Source organism: Pomacea canaliculata, linkage group LG4 (genome assembly GCF_003073045.1).
Source record: "Pomacea canaliculata isolate SZHN2017 linkage group LG4, ASM307304v1, whole genome shotgun sequence".
NCBI lineage: Eukaryota > Metazoa > Mollusca > Gastropoda > Architaenioglossa > Ampullariidae > Pomacea > Pomacea canaliculata.
The window spans coordinates 19,149,214-19,163,314 of record NC_037593.1 but is presented as its reverse complement, the minus strand read 5'-3'; positions in this window follow the sequence as shown (position 1 = coordinate 19,163,314).

Here is a 14,101-nt window from a genome sequence, read left to right as displayed (position 1 = left end):
CGGCTACTTCAGCACACTTTTTGTCACCAGAAACTCATTGTTAACACCTGGAAAACACGTAAACTCAGAGTGAAAAATAACAATCAGACAGGTGTTTTGAGCTGTACAGGTACAGCCAGACCACTCCAACACAACAGCACTAGATGTGCTCACCATACACCGAGAAGCTTTCTTGATGGCACATGCACGCGAAAGTTCAAAGCGAGTCCTGACTAGCTTTTTATGAACATTTTTGTTTTGGCGTTGGCAGTGTAATTATTGTACATGAAACAGTTAGCTACACAGTGCAAAGGCCGGTAGTTTGTGTGGTATCAACGGGCCGCTATGTACCCTGTTAATGTAAATAGTGGACCCAAGAGGGTGGCCTCTCACATCATGCTCCGAGTCACGTGGAAAATACGAGATTTGACTCGGTTGACCACAGACATTTTTTTAAAAACTATAGTCCGATTAGTTATTTTAAAACAAACTCAATTACATACAATTTATATTTCTTCTCTTTTCACTATGTTTATCGAATGAATGGCGTACCAATGGCTGGTACATCCAGGAAGATTAAAAGTCGTGCTGAGCTTTCATCATTTTTGTTGCCTGTTATTTCAGTATATTTCTCTTCTTTCATCGTGGTGTGCTCACAAGTCGTGACCTCCTGACCCCTCCCCCATTGTTCCAGAATGGTTTGACAATAATTAACATATAAATATATGAATGTAAGGTTATGCTTTTTATATATTGTTCTTTTGTATTTCTAAAACTGCATTTAGCATTTTTTCATTTATTTATATAGTATTTTAAATGTCTTTAGCTTACATATTATAACAGTTTTGTTTACTTTTTAATTGTGTCCTTCTAATCCTTCAAATGCTCTCGTCACAGCTACCACACCCTTTAGTATCCGACACTTGGATAAGTTTAGGAATAATAAACTTTTATAATCTTGCAATGAGGTATTGTGATGGTCAGGCTTAGTTACAGGATTCGGTTTTCAATTCACCTGCCACACTGCTTATACTTAAAGGTGAAAATAGACGTTTCAAAACCAGCAATCCATTTCTCCATCCCCTTTACAGCAAAAATAAATGCATTGTTCACATTTCCAAATGCCAATACTTTCAAAGGAACGTGCTGAGTACAGCACGAGCGAATAATCAAACACGAAATTGAGGACAAGCCTCCGTGGAGAGAGAAAGACCTCCCAAAATCTAAATAAACGCAAAAACAAAACAAACAAATGTTGAGAGTGAAACAAGAATGCACAAGGTCAAAACGTGAAAGTAACTCAACATCTTTAAAACGATATTTTGTTTACTGTCACAGGATGGCCTGGAGATGTGCTGTGTGTACGTGACAATAAACCATAACAACATATCCTAGTAATTCAAGTGAAATAAGAAAGTTGGTCCTTACATTGCTGCCTCCTTCTAGTTTGTTTGCGGGAATTTTTCAGGTTATGCGCGCGTGTGTGTATGCGTGCGTGCGTGTGTGTGAGAGAGAGAGAGAGAATGATGGCATGCAAGCACAGTAAGATCTGCGAATAAAGGCGAAGTGTTTTAATACTGGACATCGTGGTTGACGGAGGCAAGTGTAGGAGGGCCGCGGACACGCCAGGAATGCAAACGGGTGTCTTGTGCAAGTTTACAGCACCGACCGCCGTGTAGAACCAGTCCACACTCTATGTGCTCAGCTAATTTGAATTTTCTCGCCGCTTGAATGGCGACGATTTTACGCGCAATCCTCCATTCTGTGTGATGTGGCAAATGGAAGGAATGTTGGTTACATTGCTAAAGACTAAGGGATGCCGGAATTGGCGAGGTATGCCATTGATACCTCCCACACCCACACACACACACTTCCCAGAGCTTTCAAAAAAAAAAAAAAAAAAAAAAATCCCTAAAGATCTCAAGAAACTTAACGGTAAACAAAATTTATTCTCGCTACAAATCTTTACCTTACTATAGGATGAATGTTTTACATACATTATACTTGTGAGTCAGCGATATGGAAATTAGGAAGAAACGAATGGGTATATGCTGACATACTCTACGTCTACATCCTGCCAAAGTGACAAAGTAAATTTTTGAAAAAAAAAAGAAAAAAAAAGAAAAAAAAGCCACAAAGAAATTCATAACTAATGAAAGCCAGTTTTTCTTATTTTACGGTTATCTTGCCAGCTTACTGTTATCTGTTGTACATCGATATGAAACACCTGAACGTGTAAGAAAGACAGGATCGCATCTTGGCTGGCTTTGTGTTTTTCAAGTGTTTTTGTTTTGTTTTTCTCTTTTTTTTCTTTCTTTTTTTTCTTTTTTTCTTTTTTTTTTTTGTAAATTTTCAGGACTGTTTTTACAGTCTATTAATGGCGATGGCAATACATAGCGTCGAGCTACTTCTGGGAAATATTTTGAAACATGCCCGTGGCCTAGAGACTGAGCGTTCCCACCACGAAGTTGTCGCCCGTTTCGTTGACACGACGGCTGTGGCGCTGCGTACCCCACGTGACGCGAGGAATGACACGACTTGCAAACGCGAGTACCTCCAGGGTTTTTTTTTTTTTTTTCCCCGACAACTTCCGGTGCCTTTCGGATTTCCAGCGTAAAACCAGGAGCAAAATTTGATTTGACCCCAGTAAATAAACATTCACTCCTTGCACTACTTTTTCACACCGTTTTAGATACGCGCATTAATTTCACTCCCGTGCTTCTTTTTTTTAATTTTTTTTTCATAGCGTTTGGTTTCATTCTGTAGCATTACTTTTGAGTACCCCGGGTATTAAGTAGTCTCAATTGTGTTATGCTATTTCTCTGCATGTTTGGGTGCTTGCTCGCAGTTACCAACGCTAGTATTGGTAAAACAAAGCAATAACAAAATTAATTAGATTTTCGACACATCGTGGTATTTCGTCCTCCTGCAGTATCCTGCATCCAAAGATGAAAAAAAATTAAAATTGAGTAGGGTCTGAGCTTGATAGCAGACATGTGTTTTTATCTGCTTGACACCAAGGGCAACTGGGTGGGTCGCCAACATTGTATTGACACCGGGGCCTGGTGGTTTCTACAATTTCTGAAACCAGCTTGCATGGGGGAAGAGGTTTAGTTGTAAAGACAAATTACATGCGCTTCACCAACTCTCCAAGCGAGCGACAAAACAGCGCCGAGGCTTTGACTGCATGTGCATGTTGCCCTCGGTCTAATGGCGCCCAAGTCTCTCCCTCCCACACTTCACTGCTGGCTGCGACAGAGCTATCCGACAGTTGTAGCTTTGAGTGGAAAACAGGTTGATAGTAAAGTAGCTACATTTCATTGACTGTGGGGAGTCACTCTCGTGCCCATCGTTGCTTAGAATGCATTTCTTTGATCTCGAGCGACCTGATATAAATAAATAAACAAATAAAAAGCTTAATAAATATTCACGGGCCACGGGGCATATAATGAACGTTATTGCTCTCACTTTCAGAAAAAAAAACCCTTTGAAATCTGTCGCATTTCTTTATCGTTTGCTGCTCAGGTTGTAGCAGCAAAGTGTTTTCTTTTCTTCCGGTTTCTTTTGATATTCAAAAAATAACCGTTTGTGTCAAGGCCGGTGGTGTCTTTTACTGCGGAGGAACATCTGCGCTGCGTTTTATTTTCAATGATTTAAAAAGATGTTTCTCAATACTTCCTGTCTTAAATATGGTCCTATACTAAGCTATACTCATACGACTATCATCAGAAAACTGAAAAACGGTCTTAGAATGTATCCAGGTTAAGAAGAGAGTTAAGAGATATTTATTTATACGTTGAAACATTTTGACAAAATTACTTATTTGGAAAAAAAAACAATCTTGTTGAATGCTCAGTTTTTTTCTTTTGCTTGAATTAGAGGACAGCTGTCTTTCCTCAATACCATTTGATGTTGCAATGGGTGTCAGGTAAAGTTTTAAGAAGAATGTTAACATGCGTGTAATAAGCAGTGCATCAAACATGATCAGAGTAAAAGTTCCACGATAAGACATCAAACAGTTAATTTAGAGGAAGTATTGCCTTTCATTCGGCTCATATCATGAAATGAATTAAAACAAATAAAAATGTCGCTGAGCTGATGGGAATTGAGTGTCTAGTCTGTGAATGAAATTCTTGCCGTGAAAAACGATTCCTTTCACGCCAGGAACGTGACTGCAGCAGACGACATTCCTGGAAGACCCGCGAGAACCGACAAAGTGTTTGGGTCCACCTCTGATCAAATTTGCGGCCTTTGCTCTCCCTCCCACCTCCAGGCCTGGGTTTGTGTCTTGTGGGCCTGGTGGTACACAGTGCCAATCAAATTTGCTTCATCACTGCCAGTACCTCCACAACCCACAGTACTTCCATAGTCTTCTTTGTTGCCAGACCTTGTCCGTTGGCCCACGTCCCTCGCATGCCACTTCCCTGGAAGATGGAACCTAGATTGTGATACCAACAAACCCAACCCAACTCAAACTGTCCATCAGTCCAACCAACCAGCCCTACTGAACTATGTAGCAGGTAGGGGATGTGAATTAACGGATGAATGGTGAAAGAAGGAGAGATAGATAAAAGCCGTGGAACCAAACTAACGCAATTATAAAAGACCGGGAGAAATGTGTCGGCAGACAAGACAGGATAATCGTTACAATCATTATCGCCGAGATGAAGAAAGACCCTCTTGGAAGAATACAGGAAACAGACGCCCCGTGAAAAGATGAATAATTTATCACACATCTCCTCCATTTCTTTTCTGACACTTAAGGGCTTTTCCCCAGCAGCATTAAACCATAGGGACGAGTTCTCCTTCCACATCTTTGTCCAATGCGCTAAGAACCGTATTTTCTCGATCCATCTTCTATCCTCTTTCTCGCCGTTAACCCCGTGCACCTGCCTGCCCCGTCAGTTGGGAGGAGCATGGGTTAAAGGTGGAGGTGGTGGCCATGTTGCGATAACTCATGTAGAAGTGAAAGACATGGGTAGATCGGCTGTTGGTGGCCGGGTGAGATGCGGTGAATAGAAGCGATTCATCAAGGCGCAGAAGCAGACGATTCAAACAGGAAGATGCTGATTTTTCGTTGTGTGGCTGTTTGCTCACAATCAGGAAAAAAACCCGTCACGTGATTTTGTCATCGTTGAAATACCAAGGGATGTATTTTCCCTGGAAAAAGATTTTTCCTCCAGGATTTCCCAGCTTGGCGTAATAAACTTTTTATCCAGTTCTGCTGTTACTTCCTTTTGTTTAGTAAAGTGTGATGTTTTGAGTTTGTTTTTTTTATTAGCTCTACATTTCCAGATTCCAAAAATTTTAAAAAAAAAGCTTCCTCACAAAATTGGTCAACGCGTTTTGATTGGCTTAATTTTTTCAAGCCATTTACTCTAATCAAAATAAGCACTTAAGGGGATTTTAACACTAATTTATTATCTCCAATCTTGAGTTTTTCGGGTCATTTCTGAGGTAGATTCGAAGTATATCATCTGCCAGCTGGCTTGACTTTCGTTTCCAGAAAAAAATTGCAAAAGAAATGCGCCTGCGAAGTCCGACTGATCTGAAGTGCATGCAAACTGAAAGCGATTTCACAGGCAAGAGAAAGATGGCTTCCTAGCAACTGATTAAAGTGATATTTTTTTCCTGCAATGGTTTCTTTGCATTACCTATTTTGACAAGGCTTACACATCAGAGCTGAACCCACCCCGTATATATAAACAAATTAACATGCCTACCGAGTTTACCGCCGTTCTTGTATTAGTCCTGATAGTCTACGTCTGAAAGGCAATGATCTTCATTGTCAACCATTTCGATTTGCTACACCCGAAATTAATAGTCATCTGTCCAGGCTGCCGCTGCATGCTTTCTCTGCTTGATAAAAGAGAAACAAAATTTTCTCCACTGGTCACCCTATCTACCTTTTGTTGGGGAACAGACAGCCCAATGGTTAGAATAATACTTGTCCTCGGCCAGTCGTAGCCATTAGTCGGTTCGAGACCCGCTTGACAACGTTTTTTCTCGAGCCGACCGGGGTGTGGAGTGGGTGCCTGACTGCTCATAGGGTTAAGGAAGAGGGCACCACCCTCACAAAATGCTCCCCTCTACCACACTCCACCCCTGAGGTTTGTAACAACTCACTTTCCAACGACTGAAAGGTATAGAACAACTTCTACCTTCCTTTTTTTAAAATCTACCTTTCGTGGACATATTTCAGTTACTTAAATTATTTTACATCTCCTCTGTTACATGATAACAACTCCTCTGCAATAATATACACGTTTAATCACTTTTGAGTCCAAACTCGTCTTTTACAGGGGTGGCTCGAGATTTTTAGAGGGTACTCGTATATTTTGAATAAATTGTTAGCTACATAATTAATCGAAGTGAAGGGAGACAAGCATGGCGCCCATGCACCTTGTAGTTTACGTGCTAATCACAAAATTGAGTCCAGCAACCAGTGATAAGAAAACAAAATTAAAATATTTTAAAAAAAACTTTTTTCAAAGGAGCAAACATCACATAAGTGAACAGTGAATGCTTACTGCGTTACCTGTGCGTCATACCTGTTCTGTTATCTTACATGCTGTCAGTCTGTATTGCCAACATGCTTTTTATTTTAAACCTGACAACGAGCAGCATGTCGAACCCACCAGACGAAGAAGGAATGAATGAATCGCCTTGTCGTCAATGGGCCACTTGGTCAAGGTGTCCTTTTTTTTTTTTTTCTTCTTCTTCTTCTTGTGGAAGGCGTGAGAATTGGGAGGCTTGTTTTCCGATGCATATAGCTTAACAGAGTCAGTTTACCTGTGCAGGTCATCAGTGTCCTCAGACCAAGCTCATTTGTGGCTGCTCGTGAGCCTGCGAGGGTGCGAGAGGAAAGTAAAGTGATGTTTGATGGGGCCGCAGGTCTCACACACGGCCTGTGTGCTCACCACCAGATCCTATATGAGGCGCGGATTAAGTCCTCGTTTAGTCGTTGGCGGACGTCTCGTATTTTGTTTAAACCTCAAACGACGCAGGAAATAAAGAAGAAGGATGGAGTGAGAAATGAGATGGGGGTTGGAGTTGTTGGGGGGCAGGTCGAGACGGTAATTCCTTCTAATTGAAGATAATCTGTAACGGTTGAAGGCTGACCCGTTAGTGTGTCCCCTTTGCTCTCTGTTCCGGAGTTGTTTGTAGCCTTTTATTTATTTAATTTTTTTTTCTTCCCGTTTGGACCGAAGGTTTCCTGTAACACAAGGCGTGATTTCCACCAATGTGATCCTTTGGTTACCACTATTATCACAAGAGTAGCAGCATGACTACTTGTGACAATATTAATCCGGATTGTTAATGCTGTTTCTATGACTGTTCTCATGGCTGGAGAAGGCGAAAGCGAGGCTCATCCTTGTTTTGAAGGCTTTGGGTCTCCCTCCCCTTTTTGGTCACATTCCATAATTTGTTCCTTTTACTGACATCATCGAGAAAACATCAGACCAGCGCACTCGTCTTCACCTTCCAGTGTTAGTAGACAGAAATATGTCGATTGTGTCTCCCTGTGGCCAGACCTGCTCTTCATCGGTGTAAGCTTAGGGTTTGAAGTTGGTGACATCAAGAAACTGAAAAACTCCATCTACCAAAACATCAGCAGCTAATGGGCACCTGCCTCAAAAGGAGAATGTTGAACTCCACCTTCTACATGCTGCACCGTAGACAACGTCAACGGTCTACAATTATCCGTCCCTGCCACCATTAAAAAAATTAAACAACCAAAACTACGAACATTCACCGTACCTGATATTATGCAAGATCTTTTGAACGAGTTTTTAACTTTTTTTTTCTGTCAGTTCGACTACGTCACCCACAGGCACAGTCCGTTGTTACGGACCAGACCCCGGGTAGCAGACAGCACAACTGAACTTCATTGAAAGGCAGTGAACGGCGCTGGGACTCCTTGAAAGCGGGTAGCGCGTGCATTTCACAAGCCACCCGCACCAGCAGCGGCGATAAATGACGATATCATAATATCCAGTCACACTGTCTCCCCTTCCACCTCACCCTCCACCCTTGGCGCCCACCTTAGGAACCTGTCGTCTGTGTCAGCTGTGTCAAAAGTCGCCGCAAGTCGACTATCTCACCAGCACATGAAGATCATAATAAATATTCTAATAATGAATATTACACAATAATATAATATCAACTATTTTATTTTTGTTGACGCTGACTAGGACATTGTTGATGAGTCGACAGGTTCGTTGTTTCACTGAAATGAAGCCTATAGAAGGACGGGGCTAATGAGGGAGTCTGCAAATTTAAGTATAAAAGATTTTTTTAAAACACAAGCCTCTGTATAATGAAAAGCTTTGCCTTTTTCATCTTTAATCTGCCTCCTTCGCACATCTGCAATGTAGGTTGTCGTTTATTTTATTTTATTTTATTTTATTTTATTTTATTTTATTTTATTTTATTTTATTTTATTTTATTTTATTTTATTTCGTTTGGTTTTGCTTATCCACCTTTCGTCCACCTTGTTACTCCCTTGTCTTTTCTGGTGTCTTTCAGATAATATACTTAAGTTTTTCTTTTAGCTTTTTATCTGTACTCCACTGATACAAAATGAAATTCTCCTCTGGAGACCACCAGGAGGGCAGTAGTCATCGAAATTCATCTCCACTACCATCGTTTGTTATAATTTCATTTCTTTAATTTATATTTTGATCCCATGTTTGAATTAGGCATTACACAAGATTTATTCTACAGAACTCTGCTCGACTCTATAAACAGATACCTACATTTTTTTCCTTTTTTCGTGGCAACAAAGTTCTGTGCAGACGATCCGAACTAGCCGAGCGTTTTTTCCAGTTTGGCTCCAACAAACACCTGCGACTGTCGAGATTTGACACAGGTATGGCGGTGTATCGTTGGTACAGGTCGTGTCGAGGCTCGGGGACCGGACAATGGAGGGAAAACACAGCTCCACTTCATCACACTGTGCACTCGCTGGCACTCGCTCGTGCTCCTCGTCCTCGGTCCTGGGACCTCGATTGAGGTAAGCAGCGAGAGGTTTTCGTGAAGAGCTGCGTACTAGGCCCGACTCGGTACCCATTCTCCCGTCGGTCTTTTGCGAGCTGACCCCGCGAGGTGCCCGGGTGTGAGGAGAAGTTATTTAAAGCGAGCTGGGTAGGACTAGACACCTTTCAAACGCCTCTTTATAGAGTAGAGGAGGGAGGGGGCTTGAAAGAGCTCGGTGACGAAAATGGCAGGGTTACGGGTACGTGCTGGGGCGACATCTATGCCCACCCGGGTGGGTCCGCTTTGCACGGGTGCTGTATCGCACAGAGGTTGTGTATAAAAGGACAGTTGTTTGTAGCTAGTATATGACTTTCCCATGATAGACTAAACCAGGTAGATTGTGTTTACTGGCAGGACCAAAATAAGCACCCGGTCAAAGGAGGCATGTTACATCGTCATCCATAAAGTGCAGCTGCCACGTTATCGAGCAGCCTCACGTGCATGTGACACTTGTTGCTCAGAAATATATATGTTCTTGTTGTGCTGTTTGTGTGCCCATTCTCCACAGCTCCTACATCTGCTTCGACGACTACGACAAAAGAGAACAGTTTACGTGCACTGGTAGTGTGTGTGTGTGTGGGGGGGGAGCTTGTGCGCATGCGTGGGTGTAGAGAGAGAGAGACTGGGTGTTCGGAATTTGCCGAAAAGACTGCTTTTCGTGGGTGGGCCATTTTGAGAGTGACAGGTGGATGGACGGAGAACAAAGCGTGAAAAGTCGGGGTCAGAAATCACGAGGTCAGCAAATAATGGCAGTGCAGATTGATCATACCTTCAAAAGATGAGTCTCACCGGTTCCCATTGGTTGTCGCTCGGCCACCCCCGCGTGTACACCTGGGCCTTCCCTCCACTTGTCAGGTGTGTGTGTGTGGGTTTGGTCATGGTGCAGTAGCTCTCGGGCTGTGGTGCGTGGCTGCTGTCTTGTCTATGCTCAGGCTTCTCTTCATTGCCTTTAACAAAAGGTACCCGGGTTAGAATAAGAGTCTGTATGAGGCGTATCTGACTCAGTCCTTGTGGGCGATGGTCGAGAGTACATGGCAGGCTTGCCAGTGTGTCGGAATGTCTTGATGATAATGGTGAAAGAAATTAAGTGGACACAAATTTTACCATGCATATTTATATGTACACACATACCAAAAACCCCGCCCATAGATATATATCATTTCCGTCCACACAAACACACTCATATCTTTGCACACACACTCACACACACTTTACTGTAGTTGTACGATGTTAGTTTTAGTCCGTTTTGGGATGTTTCAATCTCTTAAACCTTATTTTTATATATTGTTGCTTAATCGTATCAGCGGTCCAGAAGAAAAAAAAGCAGTGGACCAGCAATTATTTAGCATCCCTCTAGCTGGCTCTTGTTCTACTACGTTGCCGTCAAGTTCTTCATCCATTGACCTCGCACTCACTCATTCCCGGCTTGCCAGCCTATCTTTTTTTGTTTGAAGACAGCCGTCAGAAAATCCTTCCATCGTGACCGGAAATAGTGGGACAGGAACAAATGTCGTGTGGTGGCGCAGAATGGCTGCAGGAGATTTGCTGTTTTGTCCTGTCTGATTGTCGCCTGCTTGCTTGCATCTCTCCCACTGTGGTGAGCAAGCTGTCAAATGTCACAGACTCCCGGAACTGCACCATTTGCCGTCAGTCGGGTGGACTTGCTGACTGACCATCGCATGGTGGCTACAAGCATCTGCAACCGTTGGCGTCTGGGGAAATTCTCTAGGGAAGTTCTGTAGGGAAGTTCTCAAGGAGTGTGTAGTTGGAACACAACCATGAGATGGCAGATACGGCTTAATGGTTAATGTGGAGTGGGAGAAAGGGAGGCATGAAAAAAAGACAGGCTCTCTCCCATGTTCCATTCATATGTATATTGTAAATAATTATCATATTAGTCACATGTAAATGATTTAAACTTTCTCATTTTTTCTTACGTCAGAAATCTTTGTATATTCACAAACGGTATATTTTCACTAAATTTTAAAATACATTTTAAATTTTATGTGTGTACTTTTCACTTTCCTAGTATTACCTGTTTGATAAAACGCATTATAAATAACTATAAGTAGATATAGTAAATAACTTCAGGATAGAAGATTAAGTTGAAGTCTCATTGGAAGTGTTTCGGAAATTGAAAATCCTGAGTATGGACCAAAAACACTGACACACACACACATTATCGTCATCGTCTCTTACCTATTCTTTTGTTTCTGTCTCTGATGCAAAGACACATAAACAAAGGAGACTGAGTAAATGCGAAGGGAGAAAATAGCACGAGCCAATAGATTGGGACCATTGAGCCACGTGACCATTCTGTACTTGCAGATTACCTGGAGTGCGTTTGAGCATCACTCTGCTGCACCTGGCAAAACAGCGGAGTTTAGCCGTCTATGTCATCTAAATTTCAAATTTGATCATTAACTCAAAATTCCTATTTTTCATCATGGCGGGCGGGGTTCCTGAACTGTTGACACAAGTCTCCAACATTGATGCATTGTATTTTTTTCCATCTTGCCCCACCTCCCACCTGAAGATTCAAACAAACACAGATGCTGCCACTTACCATCCGTCAAACGAGTATAAGGTGAAATCATTCTTGAATTTCAAATTTGTGTTTTCTGCAAGGCTGGTTCTTCAAGATGAAAACAATCGAGACAGAAACAGGATGAAGTTGGTTTCAAAGGCAAGAGATGGAGTAACAACTTTCTTCTATAAATGTGTTGCCTCCACATTGTCAGCAAAGGATTTCATTCAAGTCTGTTTCTTGTTAAATTTAGTCCATCACTTTATTTTTATTGAGACAATACTATTTGTGGACTTGAATCATGGTGGTGAATGAATAACAAGTTTTACATTTTACGCTTGCGATTCTGCAATAATTTCTGATACATTAGCAGTACCAAACTCTAACATACAATTTTCTTTTGATTTTTTTTTTAAACTAGACATGAATATTCTTGTTCGCTATTCTTGTGGACACCAAAGCAGGGTTGACACTGAACTCTGGGGTAGGCCACTTGTCGGCGGTTGCCCAGACACCCAGTAAAGACCGTTGAGAATGTTTTTCAGACCTGGTGGACAGCATGCGACCAGTGGTCACCTTTAGATGACCACTCAAATGATGTTTGTTGATGGAGGAGGTGGCATTTGTGCTTGACCACAGTCTGGACAAAACATGTTGCGGGAGGGAGTAGTTGAAAGGTTGAATATGGGGAGGGGGAGGGAGAGAACTAGCCAACATGGCGGGGACAAGACCCAGGTGTATATCGTCTGTAATACGAAACAATTGTCTACTAGAATTAGAACACTACTTAGTATTTGTAGTGATACACTGGTTCTTCGACTGTTCGTTATCTCTGAAGATTCAGATCCCAGTAGTTAGATAATAACAGGGATCATCATCATCATCGTCGTCGTCATGTGTTCCACAAAAAAGAAACTTTACAGATTGGTCTGTTATCTTTCACTTATCAAAACTCGTCTTTTACTCGGTCTTAACGGCGAAATAAACAGATAAGTCATCGTCATGAAAAACTTTAAACCATTTACTTTCCTTACAAAGACGACTTATTACAGGATCGTCATCAAAATTATGTTTATGTGCTTAAATCAAGTCGAATAATTATTATCGTAGTCCTTTCAACTCCGTTTTGCTCGTACTGGACACACTCTTCTCCTCTTGCCTTCCCACCCTCACATTACTCCTTCTTTCAAATTGTCGGCTCTTCCTCCTGGAATTTTTTTTTTTTTTTTTTTTTTTTTTTTTTGGTTATGGAATGGCGCCGAGCGTCCGGGAGGGGCGGGCAGCCACCGGGGCAGACCGTCTACCCCGCCACAAGACTGAGTGTGGGAGCCGACCCCACAACGCGCCGAGAGTTCGATCCTCGGCCAATATTTGATCACGGCGCTTACGCCGGTTCTTTTGTCGTACACCAGCCTACCCCCTGCCTCACCCCACTCCACCTCACCCTATTTTTAAAATCTTTTTCTCAACAGTTACAGGTGTGCGAGAACGGACACGTCGCTGTCATTGACCATCCGCTTTCATGATAAGTATAAATGTGTTAATAAAAACTGATTGATACGCTCCACTAAACACTGATACGTTGACACTGTTTCCTTCAGTTTGTGTGACACACACACGCACACACTATCTCTTTGTGCTTGTGTTTTTGTTTTGCAAACATTTGGAGACAGAAAACAGAAAATATTGCGTTGTCACTGCAGCAGTGACGTCACTTCCGTACAGGTGTTGTGAGGGAGGAGACCAGCAGCTTACCTGGACAAATAACGGAGGCGACACAGGTGAGCAGGTCACTTAACGGTAACCGATAACCACTGACGTGCGTGTGTACGTATAAAATCGTGCTACAAGATCTGACTATTAACTTGAATTAAAAAGGTTTAACAAGATTGGACTAATACTTCCCAGCTTCATCATTCCCTTACTCTACTGCCTGATCGCGGATATTTTCAAAGCTTCATCACTCGGAGTGTATGTGCAAACTACTCAAGAAATGAATTCGACGAAAATCTCATAAAACAAAACTTACAGAACTCTACTTTAACTAGCCGAAGAAGTATAAATGCGGTGAACACTAAACTGCCGCCCTCCATATCTGTCTCGCGAGACATTTAGCGCAGGCTACAAGTATTGCTGGAGAAAGGAGTTGCCCTCCTATTAACTCTCCCTCCCCCGTGTTTGTCCACGCCGGCCGTGAAAGCGAGGCTCGACCGCTGACCTTGCGTGGACGTCTGTGGACAGTGGACACAGGAAGGCTGGGGTGGGTGGTGGTGTGAACATGATGGCGGGCAAGACGGTAAAGCAAATGTCAGACCTGAAGGGGTTAACGTCTGCCTTCGTGGCTAATCAGACTGGTGTGGCTACTTCCACTTTAAAATTTCTTTTTTGAGAAAATCTGGGTTTCGATCACACTCCAGACTTTCAACTTTAACTAATGTTCATCAGCTGAAGATTGCTTACTCAAGAAAGTTGCTTTGTGTCAGAAAAATTTCTTTTTTCAATGAGAAAAGTCCATTTCCAGTGTCTCGATTCACTGTAATTTGTCTTTTGGTATCG